The sequence below is a fragment of the Anomalospiza imberbis genome, chromosome 9, assembly GCF_031753505.1.
Source record: "Anomalospiza imberbis isolate Cuckoo-Finch-1a 21T00152 chromosome 9, ASM3175350v1, whole genome shotgun sequence".
Classification (NCBI taxonomy): domain Eukaryota; kingdom Metazoa; phylum Chordata; class Aves; order Passeriformes; family Viduidae; genus Anomalospiza; species Anomalospiza imberbis.
Window position 1 is genome coordinate 7450019 of NC_089689.1, and position 7954 is coordinate 7457972.

Sequence of the window (7954 nt, forward strand, 5' to 3'; positions counted from 1 at the left end):
GACTGCAGGACTAATAGGACACATGTCCATTAGTCTGCAGGAGGTTACTGTAATGAATAATAATGGATTTGACAGCAACCCCGAGGTAACTCAGTGGCTCTGACGCTGCTTCCCAGTTCTCCCATGTATGGCTTTCATCCTCCCTGATTTCTGCCTTCTGCCACATGCAGGAAATAAAAAAAAATGATTGGGACATTACTTTATGAAAAAAAAAAAAGAAAATTAAACTATGGCCTAGATTTCTGTTTAGAGAAGACTTTACTCAAGGGTCAGAGAAAGGGGCACAGCTACAGTGTCTCCTTGGAGAGCCAAGCTTTTTCCCCAACATGCTACAGAAAGCTGCTGGCAACGCCTGTCAATCAAGTTACAATGATGGGTGAGAACAGTTGAGGTTGGAGATCTCTCCAGGTGTTTCTAGAGATGTCTTATCCAGCCCCCCACAAAGCTGGACCAGCTGGAATAGCTTGCCCAGGACTGCATCCAGGCAGTGCTCCAGGGTTGGATAGCTCACAGCCTCTCCTGGTAACCTGCTGCTTTGTCCATCCACTCGCACAACAAACAAGTTCTCATTATGTTTGGGTGGAATTTCATACATTTCACTTTGTGCCTGTTGCCTCTTGTCCTGGCGCCACTGAGAAGACCCAAAATCATCTTTACCACTTTCTATCTATTTCTAGGTAGGACAGAGACAAGTGAAGCTTCCTCATGGAAGACAAACATGAAGGTTGGACCTGAGGATTTGTGTGGAGAACCATAGTTAAGTTTGCTAAAACTGAAGCTGTAACTGTAGTTAGGATCATCTGTGACTCCAAAAGAGTCACAGCCACCATCTTTTATGTCAGAGGGAAGCACCAGATCTTTCTCCTGGAAAAGGCAAGGACACTTTTCCAAGTTTGCATTCACTCCAAAGCTGCTGCAGATGGAGGAGATCCCAGCCTATGGCTGGGGACAGGAGGCTACTGACACCCTCCAAGGGCAGGAGGGTGTTCTTTTCCGCCAGGAAAAGGTGGCTTTTGGGGAGTGGCTGCTCTCAGGGCCATGTGGACTGGCCAGCGTGGCCTCGGGGAGGTGCAGAGGAGGGAGAGCAAAAAGCAGAACTCCCAAGGACTCCTGCCAGAATAGATGGATGCTCTTCCCAGGCTGAGCCCATGGAGGGGTGGCAGAGCTTGATAAGTGCCTGCAGAGACACCACGAGTGTGAGCCATGGTGTGAGAGGGGAACCAGTGTCTTTTTGAGGGTACCAGAGAGCTGCCTATATCTGGCCAGGCAGACCTCAGAGCAAATGCCTGCTTGTAGAGTGTCCTGCTGCCTCCAGAGAGGGATAGTGTCTCCAGCCATCACTTTCCAAGCTCTGCAGAATGAAGGGAGGTTCCTGGTGAAGGGGCTGGACCAGCTGGGTGCTGCTTACTGTGCTTTGATGCTTTTGTACAAGGTGTCTGAATGAGAAGGAAGAAAGGAACCCAGGAAACCAAATTTGTATGAATTCTGCATGGAGCTCTGTGTTCAGGCTGGCAGTCCTAATCATGCTGCATTTTCGTTTCACTGAGAAGAAAAACATTTGGTTCTGAGATCACTCTGAGTAGCACTTTATCTCCTGGGTGGTTGTTTTCTCTTTGACATGGGGGGAAGTGCTGTACTCTTAAGTGACATGCCTTGTTATAAACACTGCTTGGAGCTCCGTATGTTATGGGAAACGTTTCCTCAGCTAGGACACACAGAGAGCACAGTGTGCAGCTCCTGCTAGACCACAGGCAGAAATGCTCATTTCAGTCATCACAACATCCAGCTCTGAGCAAAGGCTGGGGCTGTTGGTCCCCAGCTGAAGCGCAGGGACCCTGTCTCCCAGCTGGGTGTAACAAGGGACACCCTCCCAGGTGCCTTGTGCCTCCAGATCCACCTTCTTAGCAGGCTTCCCTTTGGAGCTCAGGGCCCTGGGACAGCCACCCAGCTTTGAACTGTGTTTCTGTGGGATCACTGAGTGCCACAAGTGTGAGCAAACTAGCTACAGAACCTGGGAATTAACTGGATTTGAATCACTTTCATTTCCATGATGGGAAAAGATTTCAGAGCTGCACCCATTTTTGTGTAGCTTTTGAAACGTATATAAATTCTAAGTGTGAATTTGGATTTGTTCAGCTTCTTCATTTGAGTCAAATTCCAGATCAACTGTAGTCAAGAACATCTTTCCCCTCCACCTCTATTAAAGGCTGAATGTACAAATAATTTCTAAAAACATTTGGCATTTTCACATAAATCGTTTAACTTCTGCATTAACAGTCCAAACCCGTGAAGCAGCATCACTGTCTGGTACAACCACTCACCCCCCGCCATTCCAATCTGTTTCCTGGAGATGGATACCACAGGTCCTTTGAAAACACCCAGCATGCTGCAACATCCTCAAAGTTCCCATAGGTTCGAGATGGCTGTTCTTGTCCTCTGGAGACACAAACAAAGCACGGAATGTACCAGTTGGGATGTACCAGAGTAGATCTGTACCAGAAAATATGTTGCTTGCTTCTATGACAACACTGGAAACATGAGGGAAATAAGACACTGCACATCCCACACATGAAAGAGCTGAAGCTGCCTGCAATCCTGCAGTGACCACAAAGCCCTCTCACCAATTAGCATTTGTGTTTATTTGCATGTTTGCATGAGTCAGGTGTCTTGGTGCACAGCACCTTAGTCTGACATCTTCCTCCAAGACCCCCAACAGCAAGTCTTGAGATGACTGTAGCTGTGGTGCCTCTGACCCAAATTTTAGGACCCTGAGGTGAAGGGAGCCTGTGAGAAATGAGCTGGTGGCAGCCCTGTCTTCTGCTCTCCTGATTATAACGGGGAAGAAGACAACCTCCCACTCTGCAAACAAGATTATCTGTCAGTGGTCTGGTACTGCAGAATTCAAGTACTTTCTCTACCAAGGGTGGTCCTAAAAGCAAAGTCCAAGTGCTGGACATCCCTCCCTGGAAAGCAGGGTCGGGAGTCTGGGGTTTTTCTCTTCCCCCTCCACCAGGGTGCTTGGAAGGTAAGATGTCTTGCTTGAACCTTATATGCTGTAAAAGCAGCATGAAAGTGAGGACAACACGTGGTGCCCATGGAAAGCTTTCTGGGCCTGCCTTTGTGCGGGGCAGAGAGTTGTGGGTTCCAGTCAAGAGTGGTCAGGGCAGTCACAGCCCATTAATGTCCCCAGTCGCACCTGCAGAGGAATGAGGGAATGATAACTCCAGAAGTGACTCCAGGCCTAAATGGAGCCCTCACCTGCACCCCACTCCCAGAATGTGTCAGTAGGGATCTAGAATGGATTCGCACTGTGCTCTCCAGACTGGGACGTGTCTTGTTAGCTCGAGGGACCAGGAGCAGCCTGCAGCCCTGAGGGAGGCTGTGAGTGAGGGGTCACTTGGGCTGACTCCTCATCCCCTCTGCAGCTGCCCTCCAGGAGCTCCTGAGATGGGGAGGTTTGAAGGTGACATGGAGAGTTAGTTTGCTGTCATTGTGCACCTTCCCCTTAGTTCTCTGCTTCTAACTTCACACAAGCCAGTGGGACAATTTTCCTGAATAATGTCAGCTTGTAGCTAAGAGCTTGGCATCTGGTGGATCAGAGGCTGAAATCATTTGTGCTGCTGTCTGCACAAGGCTGGGAGTGATGCAGAGGAGGCAGCTTTAATTAAAACCAGCATCCATAGATCATGAAGCAGCCTTATCAATTTGCAGGGCTCTGGAGAGTGCTGGGCAGTGGGGATGGAGCAGGACCTGGAAAAACAGCAGGGCAAGGAGCAGAGATACCTGGGGCAAAGCAAACCTATCAGCCCTGATTCTGGCCTGCTCTGCCCAGAGAGAGACCCCTAAAGCCAGCCTACTGAACCATGTGTGACAGGGGTGAGCCAGTGCTCCTGGGAACACGCTGAGAGGCTGCTCTGTCCTGCTGACCAGCCTGTGTGGTCAAGGCTTTGGGTAGGGGACATCCTGGGGACCCAGCCACCCCCACCCAGTACCTACATAACTCTGAAACTCCTCTAGACTCCCGTTGCTAAACCACTGAATGGCCTCGAGTATTTGACGTGGGGCAGCAGTGGAGATGAAAAATATGTTGTATATGTATAAAAAAAAATTTACATCCCATCCCTGGAAGTGTTCAAAGGCCAGGCTGGACAGGGCTTGGAGCAACCAGATAATGGAAGGTGTCCCTGCCCATGGCAGGGAGTGGAACAAGATGATCTCTAAGGTCCCTTCCAACCCAAACCAGTCTGTGATCCTATAATTATATAATTATATGCATTAAAAATGCATTTTAAAAATCTTGCTTAAAAAATCTTTATGCAGCAGTGCATACAAAAAAAAAAAATCTCTGTGCTGATTGTGCTGGAGTGAATGTCCAGTAGTATAAGCCAATATCTATAAATCCCTGTTCTAAAAGGTGAAGCAGCACATTTAAAGAGAAGCCTTTGGCTGTGTGCTCCAGGTTAAGGCAGGCTGAAGGTCTGCATTCTGCCCCTGGCCGTGGATTTGCATCGCCAGGGTCTGATCGGGTGCTCAGTGGAGCGCAAACTGGGAATATGCCTTTGCTTTTCATTCGAGGTTTGGATTTGCTGAAAGCAGCTAGATGTATTATTCATGAGCATCTCCTGTGGAAGTCACAGACCAGTTTTCCTGGACTGCATTCAATGGAACAGATTTCCATGGGGCACGGCAATGGGGTTGAAAGTCTTGTGTGAAACTTCTGTCAGCTACGCACAGGGAAACTCATGAACATCCCAATCCACAAGAGACTACAGAAAACTGAGTTTGCTGCCTGTTAGAATTTGAAAATTACAAGTCAGGCCTCAGTGTTTTTTTGTTTTTTTTTTTTTTTGTGTGTGTCTTTTTAATTCAAAGAAACCTCAGGGTCTTTATTTGCTTACTGATGTGTAAACGTTGAATTCTTGTTCTCAAACACTCAAACGCTCATATTTGTGGAAATAAATCTATTTCTAAAGGAAAAGCCAGATTCTCTGGCAATAGCAACTCTAGAGAAGCTGACTGTATGTTTCATAACTCTTCCAGGGTGAACTGAACACTGCTGCAGGTTATTGCTACCACCTGAGGTGGATCTTCTCCATCTGGATTTGTGTGTAGTGCAGGTTATCACCCCTGAGCTTAGAAACTGGTAGCTAGTTTTAAAAATCTCCCAAACTGAGCCTTCCCAACCAAGCAAAGCACATCTGAGGGAAGAGCTTGAATCTGTGGATTTGATGAAGTGTTCAAGGCCAGGCTGGACAGGGCTTGGAGCAACCTGGGATAGTGGAAGGTGTCCCTGCCCATGTTGGGGTGGAACTGAAGGAACTTTAAGGTTCCTTCCAACCCAAACCATTCTGGATTCTCTGATTCTATGCATATCTCCAAATAATGGCTATGAAAAAGGAACTTTCTTGGCTCCTGCTTGTCCAAGGGGAGCTGAAGCCTGCACAGTCTGTGCTGGCAGCAGGGGCAGAAAGCTGGCAAAGCATAGAGGTGCCCTCTGCTCTTGCTTTAGGATGACACAAAGAGATTGTTTTAATCTTAGGCCTGAACTGTTGCCAAGTTTTATTATACACACATACACACACACACATATATATAAAGGAAGGCAAGAATGGGAACTTAAGGGTACATTTTAGCCATGTGGATTATGCTGCATCTGTTCCCATTCACTCTTCCCTCCTCCAGTTCCCACATCTGACTCCTTGGACTGGTCCCGTCGTTCTGCCAGGAGGGTGGTGGCAAGCACAGCAGCACCCAGGGACGGTGTTTAGCTCAGATGTTGAGGTGTTGGATCAGCTGCAGCAGGGAAAAGCCAGCACACACAGAGGACTCAAAACTTCAGATGTAGTAAAGTTTCAAATGGAAACCAACAGCTATCCAGCTTGTGTCCTTCCCCCTTGGAAGACAGCATAAGCAGAAGAAGTCTTTCAAAAGTCATCCATTTCTGTGAAATGCTGCCCTTATACTCTCTTAATTGTGGAAACTTTGGGGTTGCAAAGTGGCTTCTGAAGAAGGTATGCAGCACTTGCCTAGATGTGATGTTGGATCAAGTTCATCAGCTGCATTAACCATCCAACACTGCCTGTTCTAACATGAATCTCACTTGCTGTTGAGCATTTTATTTCAAAGCTGATCTCTTGAAACCAAGTCCCTGTTTGTGAGGAAATGGTGCATCTCCAAACCAAACTGGGCCGTGCTTCCTCCTGTGCTCACCTGGGCTTGTAGGGCAGTGTCTGAGGCTCAGGTTGCACTGAAAACTTTCAGCACAGCTCTGCTGACAACCTTTTCACCTGAGCAGTTAATCTCTCCTGCTAGCAACTGTTACTGTTTACCCATCCAAACTGAATGTCCCTTCCTGGAGCGTGTCCCTGCCAGCAGAACCTGGTGGGATGGAGGCAGCTGACTCTGATAAACTGAGTCACAGCTAAACCTCTGCTCCAAGAGACCTGAAACACCCACTGAAACACCTGAAACACCCATGATGCCACATTCATGTCGCCGAAGACCAGGAGCTGCCTTTACCTTCTCCCAGAGGAAAAGCTCCCCAGCATTCAGCTGTGGTGCTCCTCAATGCTTTAGGAAGAGGATCAGGCTGGGAGGATCAGCTGTGCCACCTCGTTCAGAGCTGCCCTGAGTGTTGCAACCCAGGGCTTGTAAAAACTCACAGTGGTGGCAGGTTCCTCCTCTCATAAATTTCTGAAGCTTCTGGGGAGGATTGAGCCTTGCTGGGCTGTGAGGTTCTAAGGAGCTGGGCCAAAGAGAGTGGAATTGGAGCCTGTGGGAAGCTTTCATCTAGAAAGCCAAGCTCTGACTCAAGCAGCTGTACTGACTTTGTGCAGTGGCCTCCCATTGCTGCTGAGTGTGGGTGTTCAAAGTGGCTGGAAATGCTCTCTGGCATGGGAGGTGTTCCCATTCTGTCAGGGGAGACAAAGAAAAGACATGGAAGGGAGGTAAAATAATGGATGCTCTGTTAGCCTGTCCTAAAGTGTGAAAAAGCTTAGAATAAAATTGCATGGGCTTTTTGAGAACTCAGGAGATTGCAGAGGGCACATCTGAGTGAACCATCTGGGATGAGAGCTCTCCCAGCTCTCATTTGGTGCTGTGGAGGTTGGACTGCTGGATATCAGAGAATTTGGCTGCTGCCATGTCACAGCAGGCTGAGTCATTGACTGTTGAGTCCTAAAAGTGCTCTGCTTGTCCTCCTGCCCTCTGCTCCTGTGCTGCTTCACAGGTGCCCTCAGGTATCAATCAGGCTGCAGGGTGAGCAGGGAAGTGCAGACCCTTGGCTCTCTCCAGCACAGAGTTACTGGAGATTTCTGACTCAAAGCTGGGTTTTGGCTTTTGTTCTCTGGGTTTTGGGGAGTTTTTATCTGTTTATTTTACCTTAGCAAAGCAGTCAAACTCCTTATTTCTTAAGGAAAACAAAGTCATCAAGAAGATGGCAATCCTTTGGAAGGCTTCAGAGATGCTGAGGTTCCGTGCTCATTTCTGATGGCCCGTCTGGCCAAGGTTTGACTCTGGTGCCTGAGACCCCCTGCTCGAGCATCAACAGGATTGGCTTTTGTGCAACTTGCTAAAAATAATAATTTTGGTACTACTCAAGAGGAGGGTGGGATTTTTTTTCTCTCAGCGCTTGTACAACACCAAGTCTTGTGGGGGCACCTAGAAGGGATCTGTGTTTCCTAAAACACGAGAGCTCTGAGCTCTGATGGTCAACAAGTGAGAGTGCTTTTATTCAGGCTTTCAAAACATCTACGTAACTCTAGGTTTGGTGTGCAAAGTTTTCTGTGTCCATGTATTTTTATTGTCTCCTTGCAATCTCTTTGCCTTTGACCTTTGAAGGACAGTAAAATGAATCTGTTTATGAGTGCTGAGCCAATGTGGAGACACCTGGGTTTTCTTGCCTCTTCTTATTTTTTTAGGGACCTTCAGCAAGTTGCTTAGTTTCTTTTGACCT